We start from the raw sequence: 19096 nt of genomic DNA, 5'->3' as shown, positions 1-19096 counted from the left end.
ACCACCAGGAGGAGGGGATGGGGACTTTCTGGTTGAAAAACAGCACCTCTGTCTTGTTTGCATTGAGTCTAAGGTGGTTGTCAGTCATCCAGACACTGATGTTGTTAAGGCACTGGCGGAAGTTGGTGAATGCGGAGTCCGAGTGGTCTCTGAAGGAGAATACCAGCTGAGTATCGTCAGCATAGGAGACCACCCTGACTCCGTAGGACTCCACAACGTTGGCCAGTGGGGCAAGATAGGCGTTAAAAAACAGGGGGCTGAGGGCGGAGCCCTGTGGTACACCGCAAGACAGGGGTTTTTTCCTCCGATTTAAAAGGCCGCAGCAAAACTCTCTGACTTCTTCCTGAAAGGAAGGACTCGATCCAGCTAAAGGCCGTGCCGCCAATGCCTAACTGTTTGAGTCGGTCAAGGAGGATGGGGTGGGAGACCGTATCGAATGCAGCGGACAGGTCGAGGAGGACCAGCATGGCCTCCTCGCCCCTGTCCACGCATTCCCGAATAGTTTCGGATACTTCCAGCAATGCCGTCTCAGTGCTGAATCCCGCCCTAAATCCGGATTGTGAGTCGTGTAGAAGAGAGTGGTTTTCCAGGTATTCCGTGAGTTGCAACTGCACGGCTTTTTCCAGGACCTTTGCAGGTTTAGGGAGAAGGGAGATAGGGCGGTAGTTGGCGAAGACCGAGGGGTCAGCATCAGCCTTTTTTAGAATAGGGATCACCAAGGCCTCTTTCCAAGTGGTAGGGAAGAAGCCGTGGTGAAGGGAGGCGTTACAGATGGAAAGGAGGGAGCAGGCAAGCGAGGGTGCCAGCTTCCCCATGAGTTTCGCAGGGACGGGGTCAGAAGGAGCGCCGGATTTGCAATGGGTAAGTAACCTAATAGCATCGTCCTGGTTGAGTTTATTGAAGGAGAGGAAGGACGGAGAGGCTAAGGGATTAGTGGGGGGAGGCAGGGGGACTAGCCCTTTAGGGAAGGAGACAGAGTTTGTTAATTTTTTCAAGGAAGTAATCTGAGAGTCCCTCGCATAGGGCCTGACTCGCCGAGTTCTGGGTGGCTCTAGCCGGAGGGTTAATGAAGTCTTTGACAATGGTAAAGAGGGTTTTAGACTAGTTTTTGGCATTAGCAATTTGAAAAGAAAAATAATCTTTCATTGCGATTTTTTTTTGTTTAAGGAATTTTTTCAAGGCAGATTTATAGGTAAGTTTAGCTTCGGAGTCGTAGTTTAGTCTCCACTTACGTTCGAGTGCTTTGCATCTGCTTTTTTCCTCGCGGAGGGAGGTGGAGAACCAGGAGGCGGAGGGGCGAGATCTAGTGGAGGCAATGACTTTCTGGGGAGCAATGGAGTCGATAGCTTTGACAAGGGCAGCATTTAGCCTAGAAACATTTCCATCAATATCAGAGGAGAGGTGATCCGTCTGGAAGTGAAATACCGGGTCCAAGGTGGCACATGTAACCTTGTGCCACTTTCTTCCCAACTCCTTCCTAGGGGCCAAGGGAACAGTTTTCCGACCGAGGGCAAGAGAAAAGGGGATAACATAGTGGTCGGACCAGGTGAGGGGGAGGGGGGGGAAGACAGAGATAGTCGAGAAATTGGCGAAAATGAGGTCCAGGGTGTGACCAGCCACATGAGTGGGACCGGTGACTAATTGTTTGAGGTTCAGACTATCCATGATTTCCAACAGATTGTTAGCCTTCACGCAGAGAGGGTTGTCAACGTGGAGGTTAAAGTCTCCTAGGACTAGAAAATATTGGTGTTTGAGGGATAGATCAGCCAGTTGGTGGGTGAGTGCAGTGAGAGAAGGGGAGGTGGCGGTAGGGGGGTTATAGACTAATGTGCCAGCCAGTATGACTGCCGCGGAGTCAGTTATAGAGAAGTACATGGCTTCAATTATACCAATCTTGGTAAGCTTGGTAATGGACATCTGAAGATGGGATTTGAGGATGACGGCTAGTCCGCCTCCCGATTTTCCTCCAGCCCGGTTAATGCATTTTATATCGTAGCCTGGGGGGATGGCCAGGTAGATATCCGGAGAGGAGGAGTCAGTGATCCAGGACTCAGTGAGAAATAAAATATCCCACTCGTCTGATGAGATGGACATCCAGATGTCGTTGGCATGACGGGGGAGAGAGCGGCAGTTGATCAAGCCTGCTTTCAGAGTTCGGTTGTTGGATGAGGGGAGCTGCGGTGGCAGACGAGATTAATAGGGCGGGAGAGTGAAGTGACATTGAGGGCAAAGGAAAGGAACAGATTCTAAGTGGTCTGGGTTGCAGCGGGTGGTAGCCGAACAAGGGGAGGAGTTTAGTAGATATAGTTGGGTCTTGAATTCATAGAGTCGAGGTAGTGGTCAGTCAGCGATTGAACATCAGAGGTGCCAGGAGGGGGAAGGAGGCGATTGGTGAGGAGAGGAGGCAGGGAGTTTGGGTTAAGATTCTTTGTGTCCCTTTTCCAGATCTTAGATTTGGTGGGTTTGACTTTTTCGTTGATGAAGGTGATAATGTGGTGGTCTGACCAATCACAAGGTTGGATTGCCCCTAGTTGGGTGGAGTCTTTGTTGGCGATGATGAGATCAAGTATGGAGCCTTTGTCGTGTGTTGGGCTGTTGCATATTTGGGTGAGGTTAAGCGCGTTAAGGAAAGTTTTGAGACTATTCACCACTGCGTCTTCCTGATCGTTCCAGTGGAGATTGAAGTCACCCAGGTAGATTTGCGTGATCTGCCGACCAGCGTTGGATGAGATCGTGTCCATGAGTTGTTGGGTGAAGATGAGGTTGTCCCCAGGCGGGTGATAGATGAGATGTAGAGCACATACTGGTTTGCCCTCGCTGGAGATATCAAGACAGAAGAGTTCACAAGACGTGAGGGAGGGGGAGGTGATTTTAGCAACGGAGAGGTTGCTCCTGATGATGCATGCGAGTCCCCCACCCATCTTGCCGGTCTTGTCGAGTCTAATGATGTGGTAGTTGGGGGGAACTAGTATGTCCATGATGGGTGTAGAGGCTTCAGTTAACCAAGTTTCAGTCAAAATGGTTAGGTCAAGATCCAGAGATGTGACAATATCTGCAATGTTGGAGGAGTGCCTCTGGGCCGATCTGCAGTTGAGTAGGATGCATTTGAGTCTGGGGGTGAGAAAGGTGGTCGAGTGTTCAAGAGCGAGGGGTATTTTTCTGAGATTGTTGGGGATGGAGCTTCTGCTGCTTAGAGTTGGATGCCTAGTGGGATTTGTGAGTATGGGGAGTTGTGAGGACGATGTGTGTTTTACCGGGCCAGGACCAAATGAGCGGAGGAGGGTGTCTAAGTCTTGATCCGACAGGGAGTTTTGAGCACGACGTGGGCGGTGTATGTTGTTGCGGTCGGGGATAGTGGGCCAGCGCGGAGAGTGTGAGCCCACCCGTCTCACCCCTGGAGCATGCCGAGTGCGAGGGCCTGTGGGGAAGGTGTGGCCTTTGTTGGATACGGAGGTGTTGGTTGTAGGTCGGTGTTGTCTGGGGTGTGTGTGGAGAAGTTCTTTGATGTGTGGAGCTCATCTTTGACTTGTAGGAGGGTTGTTAAAATCAGGTCGAGCTGTGGGTTGGGGCTATCGTTGGCGATGAGGGCCGTGGGCGGGTTGTTGAGTCCAGAGTTGGGGACAGGGTGGTGGGGTATGCAGGTGTCAGCGGAGTGTTCTGCAGTAATAGTGAGTGGGGTGGTATTCGATGGATGAGAGAGAATGTGGGCGAGGGGTGTGGGTGAGGAAGGGGTAGGCTGGGACGTAAGGGCGGGGACGTTGATGGGAGGCGACGCCGGTGAGTTGTGGGATGAGTGAAGACTGAAGACAATAGGGGTGACAGGATGGTAGTGGGGGCTGAGTATGGGGGGGTAGAGAGGGGGGGGGATGTTAAGGAGCGAGGGGTGGTGAGCTCTGTGTGTCTGGTTGGGAGGGTGGAGAAGTGAGGAGTGAGAATGGGGGGGGGGGGGAGATAGGGTGGGAGGGACATCTGCCACGGAGGGGGGGAAGATATGCTCCGGGGCGTTGTGGGTTCAGCGAGACTCGTAGGAGGTGTGGAGTGGGTGGAAGGGAGGGTGAGGGTATGTGCGATGTGGGAAGGGGGACGATCGTCGGTGAGTGAGGGGTGCGGAGGGATTACGTTGGGTGTTTGACTAACTATAGCACTGGGGGGATGGGTGGGGTGTGTCATTCCGCTGTTGAGATGGGCAGGGAGGGTTATATTGGGGAATGGAATTGGGGGTGTGGTGCATCTTGGTGTGTGCGAAGTGGGGGACCGCCGTTTGGTGATGTGATCTAGGAAGGTAGGGAACAGGTGGTCGAGTCGGTCGAGATTCTTATCTGTGGCTCGGAATAAAATGATCCCGTTGTTGTAGATGGTGATGGTGGCTCTGCCAGGGAAAACTTGGGATGGCGTGATAGAGAGCGTCATGCTGTGAGCGGATTTACTGGTGGTGGAGCTAGTGAGAAGCGCTTTCCTCCACTGTGCTCTACGCAGAGTGTGGAAGATGATATCGGTGCTCGTGGCTCCATTGATCTGTGAGAAGTAGGTGTCCACACACGGTGTTTCAGGGTGAGCCTTCAGGAAGTTGTGTTTGTAGCATTTGGCGTTTTTCTTGGAGAGCCCTGGTGGGTAGTTGATTTTGTAAGTGTGTTCGCCTGTGCGTTCCATGGTGGAGGAGGTGTAGGCAGAGGAGAGGGGGGGGTGTGTACGTGGGTGAGTTTGTGAGGTTGAGTGGGGGTGTACGTGGGTGAGTTTGTGAGGTTGAGGGGCTGTAAGCCTAAGTGGTCTTAGGTATGGGCGGTGGGTGGGGGTGACTGGTCTAAGATGGCTGCCCCAGTGGAGGACTAGTCAAAGATGGCCACCGGGATAACATATAGGGGGACAGGGGTAGTAGTCCTTTCTCTGTTGATGCGTCTTAGAGAGACATTTTCACTTTCTGCTCAGGGGCAGGTCGAGTTAGTCCATCAACTGTGTTCATTGTTGGGGAGGAGAGAGAGTAGCCTCTGTGCTGCTCGGAGACGGGACAGGAGACTTATCTCAGTTTAGGTGACCTGTGACCACGTTGGTATGTAGCCTCATGGTCATCTAGTAGGCAGTGAGGCGATTTATGGCTCCTGTTATATGGCCCCCGCCATTTTAGGTAATGGAGAGTGAGAGGAGTGAAAGAACCTCCAAGCTATGAGGGTAGCTTATAAGCAGACTAATTATGTGTGCTTCAGGGCAGAGAAAGAAGAGCCGGCAGAATGTGAATATCAAATAAAAATATCCGTGCAAATACCTTCATTGTTGTCAGGCAATATTGAGGCGGTTCAGTTTAGAGCGCAGGATATAAAGCAGACTCAGGGGCGATCATCCGGCCGATGCAGAAACTGTAGTCTCCAGGAACCATGAGAGTCTCCAAGGAGACAAGAACGGGGGGGGGGCAGTTTGGGACTTCCTCAATGCCTGCGCTGTGCAGATCCGCTCTCGTTCTCCTTTCTATGCTGTCCTTTTCTTTCCTGCCCAGTCGCTTCAACGATGTTATCGAGGGGGGTGGTGAGAGGGGGGGGGCAGGACGCCGAGCCGTCTCGTCAGGGCGCCCGTGTTCCCCCTTGTCCCGCCAGCGCCAGGTCCCATGCGCTGCGCCCAGTTCGAATCCACAGGCTGGGCGGGGGCGCACAGGCGATGCGTGCACGGACACCTCCGCAGACCCCCGCCGCGTCAACGGGGACTGCAGGCAGAATGAAGGGGACCAAGGCGATGGACGAGGGCGGGCACACCCACAGCGGACACCAGTCTCCCGTCCTGTGTCTCCCGTTCAGATCACACGCAGGGAGTCCGCGCCCGTGCCCCCAGGCGGACCAGACACCCTCGGTTCGCCGCCCCGGTCGCGGTACCACTACAGGCGCTAGTCTCCCCCAGAGGGCTGAACGGTACTGGCGTCTGCAAGGAGGGGGCCAAAGCACGACGTGGAGCTGGGATGGAAGTTTGCACAGGAACAAGGCTTCAACTACGAGCGCTAGTCACCCCCAGAGGGCTCCGGTCGTCAATCCTCTATGCTGCGCCCCATTGCCGGTCAGGGGGCAGACCCCGGGCTGCACGGCAGAGGCTGCAGCCCTGATAGGCAGACCACAGGTGCCCTCGAGATGCTCTGCAGGTCGCACGGAGGACAGCCACGCCAGCCAGCACAACAAGCTCGCCCCCACTGTCCAGGGCTCAGTCGATGCTCCCGTGAGAGCTGAGAGCTGCAGGGGTCCAGCCGGCGTCCGAGGCTCCGTCGATGCTGCTCCAGGGAGAGCTACAGGGGTCCAGCCGCCGCCCAGGGCTCCGTCGATGCTGCTCCAGGGAGAGTTGCTGGGAACCAGCCGCCGTCCAGGGCTCCGTCAAGGCTCCAGTGAGAGCTGCAGAGGTCCAGCCGCCGTCCAGGGCTCCGTCGAGGCTCCAGGGAGAGCTGCAGGGATCCCACCAGAACTGCAGGTAACATTCAATAAATCAGTACTATTTGAGATCCTGTTACTTGTGTTGCATCCAGTTACTTGTTGTTGCTCCAGTTACTTGTTTTCCTCGACGTCGATGGGTGCTATCTGGGATAGTACCGTGAAAGGGATCCCCAGCACTGGGAGCTCTGGGATAGAGCTCCTACCAAGCGGCCATCTTGTCTCCTGGTTCAATAAATAAGTTTGTACCCTCTGTTTGAACCCTGAGAACCTGAGCCATGCATGTCTTCTTAACATGATACTGGTGTTTATAGATCTTGCCGCATTGTCTGCTGCGTCTATGGTGCACTTAATGGAAGTGTTGGTTATTATATTCCCTTCTAGTATCAGCTGATCTGCCCTTTTTTGACGTTCCTTAGGGAGATGTGTAATGAGTTTCTAACTCATCATAATGATCTCTATCATAACGTGCAAGTAGCGCTTGAGTGTTTGCTATGCGGCAGCTGTTTGCTGCTTGGGATGCTACTCTTTTGCCAGACGCATCTATTAACTTGGACTCCTTGTCAGGAGGAGGAGCTTCTCCTGCTGTTAGTGAGGTTGCCCTCTTACGAGCGTTTGAGACTACTAACGAGTCCAGAGGTATTTGTCCCTTAATAGACAGACTGAGTCTTTGGGGGCTGCCTTATACTTTGTCAATTATTGGGTTTAACACCCTAGCCCTCACAGGATCTTTAAATATGTCTGGTGAGTGAGGAGACCCTTAAGCATTGGTAGGGTCCCTGAAGATTTTTGTGCAGCAGGTAGTGTTTCTAAAAGGAAATAAATCTACCTTGTGGTATTTTGCTACCTTATTAATTAAGCAAAACCCGAATTATCATCGGGGAGAGGGTTTTGAGGGATACAGTTCAGGGTCATTATCGGACACTGCGTCATAATCTTCCCATGGGTCTGTGCCTTCTGGGATAGTATTGTTATTATCCCTAGGAAGGTCCCCATCCCCTGTGTCACTTTCTACATCTGTTGGGCGTGGTGTAGAAGTTAAAGGTATAGATGGCAGAGTATGAGGAAGAGGAGAAGAGGGTGTGTCCATAGACTGTGGAGAAAGGGGAGGAGTTGCATTTGTCCCCACTGTTCTCTTTTTAGGAGGAGGAGCTTTCTCCTCCAACTGTTGAGACTTCCTCTTTTTAGGTAGTTTTGTCACCACCTTGCCAGTTTGTGGATCAATGAACAAAGTCTTTTGTTTTGGATCTGTTTGTTGCTCCTGTGTCGGTACCGAAGTATTTGGGTCCGAAAGGTGCTTTTGCATCTCGGTGTTGTGTTTGGCACCGAGAGTTGGCTCGAGTCAGATTTTTTCGGTGTCGAGGGAGTCTGACGTCTAAGCATGTTTCGGTTTCGACATGGAATGTTTCGACTGCAAGCTCTCTTTGGTATGGAGCTTGTCGATGTCGACCGTTTCTCGGATCAGACAGTGGAAGGCCGAGTGTTTCGGTTTCATTGCCGAACCCGAAGGCAGGGTGTCGGAAACTTTTTTCGGTTGTCTGACCGGGCTCGAAGGCGGGATCGACACCTATCGGGGTCGGTTTTTTGGCAAAGGGACGTCGTCACTCACTGTTTGATGAACGTCTACTTCTTCGACATCAGACCCGCCCGCTTCTGACCCAGACCCGTCATCTTCCTTTTCGGGGTGTTGGACATCAAACAGTTCTGGGATTGCATCTGACTCCATCCTTGACATCTCGTGTCTTTGGGCTCGACGGTTTCTAATAGTCGACTTGGAGGAGAACGCCGCATAGGCTTCACAGTCCCTGGATTCGTGGTCAGGTGATGAGGTTGCACACCTCGTGTAGGTCCTTGTGTGGGAATTTAGCACCACACGTTGGACTTTTTTTTTTAATGGAGTCCTTTCCATGGACTCCGGGCTGGACTACGTCGAGATAGGCCTCCCGGTCTCGTCGACGTAGAGTTGGAAATCTTTGGTGTGGACCTCGAAGCGCGTCGAAATGGGAATGAACTCGCGCTCTATAAACAATACAGTCGAATTGGAAAGGGAATACGCGTCGAAATATAACTTTTCTCGAAGTCGATCCGGAGCGCTTCGATCCTCATCCGAACCTGATGGCGGAAATAAAACAATCTAAGGATGGAGCCGATGCCCATGCGCACTATCACCCAAGGGAGGAGTCACCAGCCTCGTGACTACAAAAGACTTCTCCAAGAGAAAAAGTGCAATCATCTGAGCCCAACACCAGATGTTGATCTATTCATAAATGTACCATCTGCAGCCCATATGTCTCGAACAGATGTAACCTGATTGAGGAGTACGCCAAACTACATCTCTGTAGATGAAGGTAACATGAGGTTTTGGATAGAAACATCTAATGGGTTAATGTTATTTGTACAATACACAACAAACCTTTTCAACTTGGCTGTATAGCATGCTCTAGTGGTGGGACGTCTAGCTTATTTTATAACATTCATGCAATCAGGCGGAAGATTGAAGTATCCAAATTCTAAGACCTCAGTAGCCAAATCACTAGGTGGAGCTTCATGGGGTCTGGATGAATGATCTCTCCATGGTTAAGTGTCAGTAGATGTGGAGAGAGTTTATTTTTGATGTGGTACTACTGAGAGTTCTAGTTGTGTGGTGTACCACGGTTGGTGTTATGAGAATAAATGTGTGGGAATGTTGCTGTAGCTTGCGTACCACTAACGGAATTAGTGGGAGAGGTGGAAAAGCGTACGCAAATTTGTTTGACCAACTCATCCATATCGCATTGCCTTTGGACAATGGGTTTGGATATCTGGCGGCGAAGCTTGGGCATTTTGGAGTTGCGGTGTGTGGCGAACAGATCCATGTCTGGTGGGCCCCACTTGTGAAAGAAAGGTAGAAGAACTTGAGGATGAAGGTCCCACTTGTGTATCTGTAGTCTTTGACGACTTAAAGATCCGCAACTTGACTTAACTCCTGGTAGATGTTCTGCTGACAGAAGGATTTTATGAGGAATGGCCCACCTCCATATGCTCTGCGCCAGCCGGGAGAGCTGTAAGGAGTGCGTTCCTCCCCGTTTTTGGGTGCAATACATGGCTGTCATTGTCGGTACGGATTAACACAGCTTTGCCTGATGGTAATGTTGAAACTATTATAGAGATAGAAAAACTGCTAGCAACTCCAGATGATTTATGTGGAGTAGCTTTTGTTGTGGTGTCCATGTTCCCTGTACTGGGTGTTCTTCAAAATGTGATCCCCAGCCTGTGAGAGAGGAGTCTGGTTAGCACTACTTGTGGAACTGGCTCTATAAACAGCCAGCCCTTGGAAAGGTTTTTGGTGCTCCACCACTGCAGAAAATGGTGTCCGGTTTCCACCCCCACCAGAACTGTTATTTGTTAAGCCGGGTTCCATTGACTTGCTAAGCACTTTTGCAGGGGGTGCATTTGGAGTCTTGAGTGTGGCACTATGAAGATGCAAGATGCCATCATTCCAATTAATTGCATGAACACTCGAGCTGGTAGCGAGTGTTGAGGCTGGAATTTTTGTATAAGAGCTTGCATACTTTGTATCCTTGCTGGATTGGGGGATGCAATTGCTTTGGAGGTATCTATTGTGGCACCCTGATACTGTAGAGACAGGGATGGTTGGAGATGACTTTGATTTACTGTGAAGCCCAACTTGTGTGGCAGACAGATGGTCCGATGTGTGTGTTGCGCGCACTGGTGGTGTGACTTGGATTTAATTACCCTGTCGTCTAGGTATGGCAAGACATGAATGTTGTCCCTTCTTAAGTGTGCTGTTACTACTGCTAGACACTTTGTGAAAACTCGAGGTGCTGTAGTCACTCCAAAAGAGAGTACTTTGAACTGGTAAAGCTGACCGTCTAGTACAAAACGAAAGCCCTTTCTGTGAGCTTGATGAATAGGAATGTGGAAGTAGGCGTCCTTGAGATCTAAGGTGGAAGGAAGTTGCCTTGTTATAGCAGAACCAGAACTTGCTGTAATGTGACCATATGGAAGTGGTCGGACTGTATGTAAAGGTTTAGGGGCCTCAGGTCTAGTATAGGTCTGAGGGACCCGTCCTTTTTGGGGATGAGAAAGTAAAGGGAGTAAACTCCTGTGTTTTGCAGTAGAGATGCAACCTCTTGTTTTAGGAGAGTGAGATGCTCCTGTGACAAGGGACGTTGTCTGGGTGGTATTGTTGGAGGAATGGAAGTGAGCTCAAGACAATAAGCTGACTGAACTATTGGTCTTACCCACCTGTCTGTGGTGATTGAGTTCCAGACAGGTAGGATCTGTTGTAATCTCCCCCGACAGGAGTTGAACGGTCTGGGGGGAGGAAAGTCACTGTTTAGGAGTGGAGGCATTGCGGTTGTTCCCTCTGCCTCCACCTTTATTCTAGTTACTTCTATATCCTCCTCTGTAATAACCTCTACTGGGCGAGGATTGGGTGGGCGCTTTATAAGAGGCGTTGTCGGTTTGAAAACCTTTAGCGGTGCCCTTGTAAGAGAAGCGACAAAAGTATGCTCAGGGAGTCTGAGTTTGTAGGGCTCCCATGGATTTTGCTGTGTCCGTATCTTTTTTCATTTTCTCTAGTGCATTATCAACTGTAGGACCAAAAATATGTTGCTGGTCAAAAGGTTGATTTAGGATACTGGCCTGTACCTCTGGTTTGAACCCAGAGATGTGTAACCAGGCATGTTCTAAGTAACAGTACACCTGTATTTATTGCTCTAGAGGCTGTGTCAGCAGTATCTAATGCACAATGGATTGAGGTATTGGTAATGAACTTGCCTTCTTGTATTAGGTCAGAAGCCCTGGCAGGATATTTTTCTGGCAAATGTTGCATAAGGGTTTCTAGCTCATCATAATGAGCTCGATCAAATTTTGCTAACAATGCTTGTGTTAGCAATTCTCCAGACATTTGCAGCTTGTGAGATGGTGTGTTTTCCTGCAGCATTAAAAGCTTGGACTCCTTACCAGGGGATGGAGCATCCCCAGTTGTCTGCAAGTTGGCTCTTTTCCTTGCGTTTGAGACTACTAATGAGTTAATGGCAACTGGCCTTTAATGTATGCTGGGTCAGTTGGAGAAGCTTTATTCTTTTCTAGTCTGGGGTTAATTACCCTGGCTCTGACTGGGTCCTTGAATACCTCTGGTGCATGTTTTACCACTTCCTTAAGTGTTGGTAATGTGGTTGTGGTTTTAAGTGACGACAGTAATGTATCCATACGGAAGTCTTCCTCGAATGGATCTGTGTAAATCCACCCCATGAAAGGTGGCTGCCCTATAAATAAGCTGCGTAAACCCTATAGTGTCATCTGGAGGAGATGGCCTCGAAGAAAACAAGTTACTTACCTGTAACTTTAGTTCTCCAGTATTGGAATCTTTCATAGATTCACATGCCTGAATCATTCCCAGTCGTCGAGACGGGAGTCTCCGGTATATAAAAAAGCAGTGCTTAGTAGTATAGCAAACTGAAAAGAGGCCTAGGCCCATTTCCCTTTTGCAACCCATAGCCTTTGTTATGTAAAAAAGGCCCAAACTTTTCCCTGAACCAATCAGAGCTCCTCACCCTCTAGAACACTCCTGAGAGAACCTTCTGCCCCTCAGATTTTTCGCGCACTTTTGCATATCACACACTTCTTGTGCTAAATCCGAGGTGAGCCTCTCAGGGGAGGAGGGTGGGTGCATGTGAATCTATGAAAGATTCCAATACTGGAGAACTAAAGTTACAGGTAAGTAACTTGTTTTCTTACTCCAGTATTGGAAACATTCATAGATTCACATGCCTGAATCAAAATAGCGAGCGGTGAAAAAACAAAGCACCTTTTCCTGATAATTTTTGCAGTACCATTAGAAAATTAAGCATAATCTCATAAATATATATACATACTTAAATAAAATGTGACTTTGTAAACAAAAGAAATTATGGATAGAGGGATGCAAGAAAGGCTCACCGTTACTGGATGATGTTCCGCAGTACCGCCTCTCCCACTGCCGCATCCGATTCTGCGGCTGCCTCCAAGCAGTAGTGCCTGGTGAAGGTGTGCGTAGATGCCCAGGTTGCTGCTCTGCAGATATCCTGGATTGGCACTCCAAGCAATGCAGTGGATGTGGCCACTGCCCACATGGAATGGGCACGGACTCGTGCATTCAAAGGCTTTCCAGCAGCTTGATGACAGACAATTGCACTGGAAATCCATCTGGCAATTCCCCTCTGACAGCGGGAAACCTTTCCTGGGTGCGCTGAAGGCGACAAATAACTGGGAAGACTTACGAAACGCCTTAGTTTCTATCAAGTAAAATTTTATACATCTCTGAACGTCCAGCGAGTAATACTTTCTGCCGCTGTTGATGGATGAGGAAAGAAACGCTTCAGCACCAATGGTTTGTTCAAATGAAAATCAGTTGGCACCTTCGGAATGAACTTCGGGTTCGTCCTGAGAATCATCTTATCCTCTTGAAATTGCAAGAAAGGCTCCTGAATCTTAAGCAATTTTAGTTCACCTACTATTCGCCGAAGTCAATGCGATGAGAAGAGCCACTTCCCAGGACAAGAACTTCAGGTCTGCCCTGTGTATCGGTTCAAATGGTGGCTTCATCAATTGAGAGAGTACAATATTCAGATTCCATAAAGGTGGTGGAAGCTTTACTGGTGGAAAAACTCTGAATATTCCTTTCATGAATTGTTTGATAATCCTTGGACTATAAAAATGGGCCTGACGATGATCTCCTGTAGTGGGATAACGCAGCCAAATGCACGATGGAGGCGTGTGCTAATCCTGACTTTAGCAACAGCAGAATGTAAGGTATAATTTGATGAGGTGCAGCCGTAAGAGGGTGAACGTCATGCCCTTTACACCACAGACAAAACCTCTTCCATTTGATTCTGTAGGTTTTGTTGGTACTCTCCGCTCTGGCCTTGGACAGGATCTCCCTACATTCATGTGAGATGTTCAGATGGCTAAACTCAGTGTTCAGGAGAAAGGCTGCTAATCGCAAGGATTTTGGGTCCGGATGGCGCACCTGCCCCTTGGACATGTTCAGAAGCGATGGAATCAGGTGCAACTGAATTTGACGGTCCTCCGACAGTAGCAGCAGGTCCGTGAACCAGTGTTGTCTGGGCCACCACGGGGCTACTAGGATCAGCCTGCACGGCTTTCTTGATCTTCACCAGTACGCGGGGGAGAAGAGGAATTGGAGGAAAACCGTAGGCAAAGATGCCGGACCATGCCATGGAAAACGCATTCCCCAAAGATCCCCTCTGGGGAAGCCAGCTTGCGAAGCACTGGCATTTTCTGTTTTCCTTTGTAGCGAAGATGTCCACCATCGGTGTACCCCATCTCCAAAAGACACGGTCCAGAATCTCCTGGTCCAGCTCCCATTCGTGGCAGGACGATTTTAGCCTGCTGAGGGTATCCGCCTTGATGTTTTGATCCCCCGGGAGGTGTTCTGCTGTCAATGATATTCCTTGCTGAATAGCCCATTCCCATATCTCCTGGGCTTCCTGAGACCGGGAGAGAGATATTGTTTCCCCCTTGCTTGTTTACATAATGCATTGCCGTAGTGTTGTCTGTTCTTAACACCGGCGCACCTTTTATCCTTGGCAGAAAAGACAGTAATGCCAAGCGGATCGCCCTGAGTTCCAGCAGATTTATATGTAATTGTTGCTCCTCTGCCTTCCAACGGCCGCTGACCTGAAGTTCCTGAAGGAAAGCTCCCCATCCTAATGACGCATCCGTCGTTTCCACTAGCGGAGCTGCTCTTGCTAGAAACGTCAGTCCTTGAGATACATTTGCCTTTTGCGTCCACCACTTTGCTGCCTGCAGCATGACTGGTGTCACTTTTATCGTATCGTCGAAGGATCCCTCCGACTGAAACCATTGAAGATCGAGCTGTTCTTGCCATGGTCTCATCCTTCGCCTGCAGCAAGGTACCAGTGGAATACAAGACGACATTGTGCCCAGCAAGGATTTGTACCTGCGGACTGAAAGAGACTTTCTTTTTCCCAAGTCTTGGAAGAGAAACACAATCCTCAGCTGTCTTTCCTCGGAGGGAAACGCTTTGTTGCATTCCGTGTCCAATATTTCCCCCAGAAATGTGATCACTCTTGCTGGGTGGAGGTTTGACTTTCCCTCGTTGAGTCAATCCTAAATTGGCGAATAAGTCCATGCAAGCTTGCGTCGACGCTCTGGCCTGTGTCTTTGATGGTGCCTTGACTAACCAGTCGTCGAGGTACGGAAATATTTGATGTCTTTGCTTTCTCAACACAGCCACCACTGGAGCCAGGCATTTCGTGAACACTCTTGGCGCTGACTTCAAGCCGAATGGCAGCACCCTGAATTAGTAATGGCTTCCGGCTACCCAGAACCAAAGGTACTGCCTGTGTGCAGGATGTATTAGCACGTGGAAATACGCGTCCTGTAGGTCCAATGTGGTCATACGATCTCCTGGATTTAATAACGGAAGGATGTCCTGTAGGGATACCATCCTGAAAGATTGTTTCTTGAGATAGGTGTTTAAGGATCTGAGATCCAGAATGGGGTGCCACTGGAGCTTGTTTTTCTTGATAAGAAAAAAACGGGAGTAAAACTCCTTGTTTTCCTGGTATTTCGGTACCGGTTCTATTGCTCCCTTTCGGAGCATTGCCCGAATCTCCTGCCGGAGTTGATGCAGATGATTGGCTCTTTGGTGCATCGGTGGCGTACAAGGGGGCGTCTGAAGAAATTCCAGGGTGTGACAGAATTTACCTATATTGGAGGACCCATTGGTCCGTTGTAATTGTCTGCCAATTGTGAAGATAGTGAGCAATCTTTCCACCCAGGGGGAGCATCTGACAGCCGGAAAATGAAGGTAGTCATTGGCCACGGGTGTTGTCCTTTCCTCAGCCACCACGTCTCTAGGAGTCGATTTTGTATATCCTCCTGACTGACGCTGGTTATATTGTTGAGGACTGATAAAATAAATATCTCCCTTGTTGGTATCCTCCCCTATACGAGGATTGCCCTCTACCCCTGGAGCCACTAAAAGGGGTTTTCCTGTACTGCAGTGTTCCCAGAGCCTTTGCAGTATCAGTATCAGTATCCTTCTTGATACTTACCAGCATTTCATCTATGTTTTCCAAATAATTCTTCTCCATTGAAGGGGAGGTCCAGGATTTTGTTTTGAACCTCCAGCCTAAATGCTGTTGCTGGCAGCCAACCTTGGCTGCGGAGGACCGCCGCTCCTCCAAGGGATCTAAATGCCGTGGTCGCTATATCCATAGCGCAGTCTATGACTTCGTCCGAAGTCCTCACCTTCCATAAGAATTTTCTTTGCCTCCCGTTTCTCTGGATCTGGCACCAAGTTAACATATGGAGACAGGTCGCACCACATCTGCCTGTCATACCTCCCCAATATCGCAAGGGCATTCGCGGCTCTTACCAGTAGAGCAGACATTAATGAAAAACGCTTCCCTGCGTTATCCAACCTTCTGCCCTCTTTGTCTTGAGGTGTTGCAATCGGAGCAGATGGGTTCCTGGATTTCTGTTGTGCAGCCTGCGTGATAACAGAAACCGGTTTGGGATGACCCAAAAGGCACGATGGAGCATCGACCGGTGCTTTATACTTTTTATCCAGTCTGGCCAGAGCCGGTGTTACCGTCGCTGGCGTCTCCATGACCTTCAATCCTTTCCAGATATGAGACACTATAGATAGAGAGAGATCGTACAGATCTCCGATACGAGTCCTTAAAGTCATATAGAAAACATTCAGTTTTCTCCTCCGTCATGGTCAGTGCAAACCTTAGTGGCCCTCTCCATCAGATTATGAAATCCACCAATGTCCTCCGGTGGCGAGCCCACTGGCCTCTGCGGAGGAGTTGCAGGTGATGGGGCGATATAATCATGCTTTTCTGCACTTGTGTCCGCAATCTCACCATCCTTCTGATCCTCATCCGAGGTATCGTGGTGTGTTGTCGGTGGTGGGGACTAACAGTAGGTTACGGCACAATCTCTCTCCTCCGAAACGGAGTTCCTGGAACCAATCGTGGACGTGGAGTAGCCTCTATGGCCTGTTGAGCGACTGGAGTCGCTGGGTATCTCTTCCTATAATCCTCCAACATTCCTTGGAGATCCTTCAACAAAGAGGATGGTACACTGGTCATCTCCTCTCGTTGCTGTTGTCTATATCGATGTTCCTGGGGTTCTTGATAACCCCCATATTCTTCCTCAGAATCGTATTCTTGGTAGTTGACCTGTAATTGTGAAGGGCTACTGGCAATACCATACTCTTCATCCTCCTCCGAATCTTCCTCCTCCAGTAAGTGAGACGGTAGCAATGGGGAGACCTTGCTTGGAGATGTAACCTCAGGTGTTATAGGTTTTTTTTCCATGGCACCCCCCTTTTTTCTGGTGTTTTTTCCCCTCGTCGACGCTACCGTCGACGTTGTAGTGACAGTCGACGCTGTCCTAGTCGTCCTAGTCGACGCTGCAGTTGTCGACAGTCCTAGTCGACGCTGCCGTCGTCGACGCTGCCGTAGACACGGTCGTCGACGGTGAAACGGACGACGATCAAGTTGTCGACGATCAAGTCGTCGACGCTGTCTTCTCACCAGCCTTTTCCTTTGTCGACGACTGAGGTGTTTGTCGTCGTCGATGGCCCCTTTTTTGTCGACTGTCCTGTCGACGGAGTTGATTTCTCCTCAGAAGGCGCAGAAGAAGATTGTTTGATGGTGATCTTGTGAGGTGACTGGTGGATCTGAGGTGGATTTTGTTCCTTTCACCTCACCTGCAGATCCCTTCTTCCCCTTAGATGAGACTGAAGGGGATTTTGAGGGACTGCGCCCTGAAGTGGGTTTTTTTTGGGGCCTTCTCAGGTCTTTCCCCTGAGGAATGTGTGAGGAGATCTACTTCTCTTCTGAGATCTTAGACGCCACAGATTCCTCCACTCTCACTTGAGGATTTCCTTCCTGGCTTTGACTTTCTGAAGCCAGATCAGAAGCCTTCCCTCACGTTCTCTCAAGGTCTTATTTGAAAAGGTACGACATACCTTACAATCTTCTGCCTTATGGTCTGGGTAGAGACAGTAGATGCAGTCCTTGTGAGGGTCAGCTGTATAAAGTCTCTTCTCGGAGCAGGTTGAACAAGCTCTAAATAATCCTTTTTTCTCTCTCAGACATGGTTGATGTAAAAACCTCAAATCCAAGTCAAAATACTGTAGAAGTAAAGAGTTTGAGCAGAGCTCAAAGGAGACTCCCTAGCACAACATGCGGTAGAAAAATCTGAGGGGCAGAAGGTTCTCAGGAGTGTTCTAGAGGGTGAGGAGCTCCGATTGGTTCGGGGAAAAGTTTGGGCCTTTTTTACATAACAAAGGCTATGGGTTGCAAAAGGGAAATGGGCCTAGGCCTCTTTTCAGTTTGCTATACTACTAAGCACTGCTTTTTTATATACCGGAGACTCCCGTCTCGACGACGGGGAATGATTCAGGCATGTGAATCTATGAAAGTTCCAATACTGGAGTAAGGGTATGCGTAATCTTGTGGCAGATCTGGTGCATCTGGCGAGTTATAATCTTCCCAGGGACCATCTGATGGCCCAGTAAAATTGTCTGGGTCACCTGTGTCACCTATGTGTTGCTCAATTTCTACCCCTTGTGAATAGTTATCATCCTCCAGTGCAGGGCTGTGTGCGTGGTGGATGGTGAATGTGCAGGGGAAGTGTTGAGTGGTATCTCCGGCAGAGGTGAAGGAATTCTTATGGGGGAAGTTTGAGCATTTTTTAGAGGAACTGGAGGTGGCTTGGGAGAGTCCATTTTCCTCTTTTCAGGCACTGTAATTCTATGTCCAGTCTTTGGATGGATACGAAGTGTCTTGTTTCGGATCTGGGCGGAAAAGCTCTTCTGTGGGACTATCCTTTCTCGGCACAGACTTGTCTTGCTTGGGGCCGAATTGCTTAGAAGGTCTTACAGTGTCTATTGGTCTTTGGAGCAGATCTTAGTTTGTTTGGTTCCGAAGACTTGGTGTCGTGCCTGTTTTTCGGATCAGAGGGTTTCAGACGCGGAATTATTGGTTCAGAAACACGTTTGGGGTCGACAACTTTTAGGTGCCGAAGTGTGTTTCGGTGCCAAGGCGGACTTTGGGTCGACTTTTCGGAATCGGAGTTACCTTCTGTTTGGTAGGCTTGGGAACTGTTTTCGGTGCTGAGCTTGTTTTCGGCTCGACCGGTTTCAGTACCGAGGGTTGCTACGGTGCCGGAGTAAGTTTCGGTTTGAGGACCTTTTGTTTGTCAGGACCGACAGACTGACTGGAGCCAAGATATTTTAAAAGATAGCCTGAAGTTGGAAGGTGCTTTAAAGATTCCTTGGCTAAGGTACGTCTGAGATTTTACGTGTGATTCAGGCCACATAGAATATTTTACTGATCAGAGTACTATGCGGACAGTCACGAGAAAGGAACTAAAAAAATAAATAAAAAAAACTACTATTGGATACAAATAGATAGTCGGTTGAGAATATAAAGCCTACAGTCTAGCACAATCAGCTGATTTTAACTTTTAATATACAACCTTATTTAACAATAGTACCTTGTGGCCATCACAGGTTTTTATTAACTAGATTCAGGCTCTGGATCGTCCAGACTTATAAGCTTTCCAAAAGTGAATAACTGGGTCAGAGAAATGCAACAGTGTCCTTGTGACAATTATTCGGAACAATCTACCATACAGGTTGTCGT

The 19096-nt window shown here is 49.3% G+C and overlaps 1 protein-coding gene across 1 annotated transcript in view; it reads right to left on the bottom strand.

Annotated features, from left to right (window-relative positions):
* PSAP (prosaposin) overlaps positions 1-19096 on the bottom strand; it is a 237666-nt gene that overhangs the window by 26904 nt on the left and 191666 nt on the right. The window lies entirely within an intron of this gene.

This window comes from Lissotriton helveticus, chromosome 5_1 (genome assembly GCF_964261635.1).
Source record: "Lissotriton helveticus chromosome 5_1, aLisHel1.1, whole genome shotgun sequence".
NCBI classification, from domain to species: domain Eukaryota; kingdom Metazoa; phylum Chordata; class Amphibia; order Caudata; family Salamandridae; genus Lissotriton; species Lissotriton helveticus.
The sequence above is the reverse complement of the archived record's forward strand: the minus strand, read 5'-3'. Positions and strand labels throughout refer to the sequence as shown.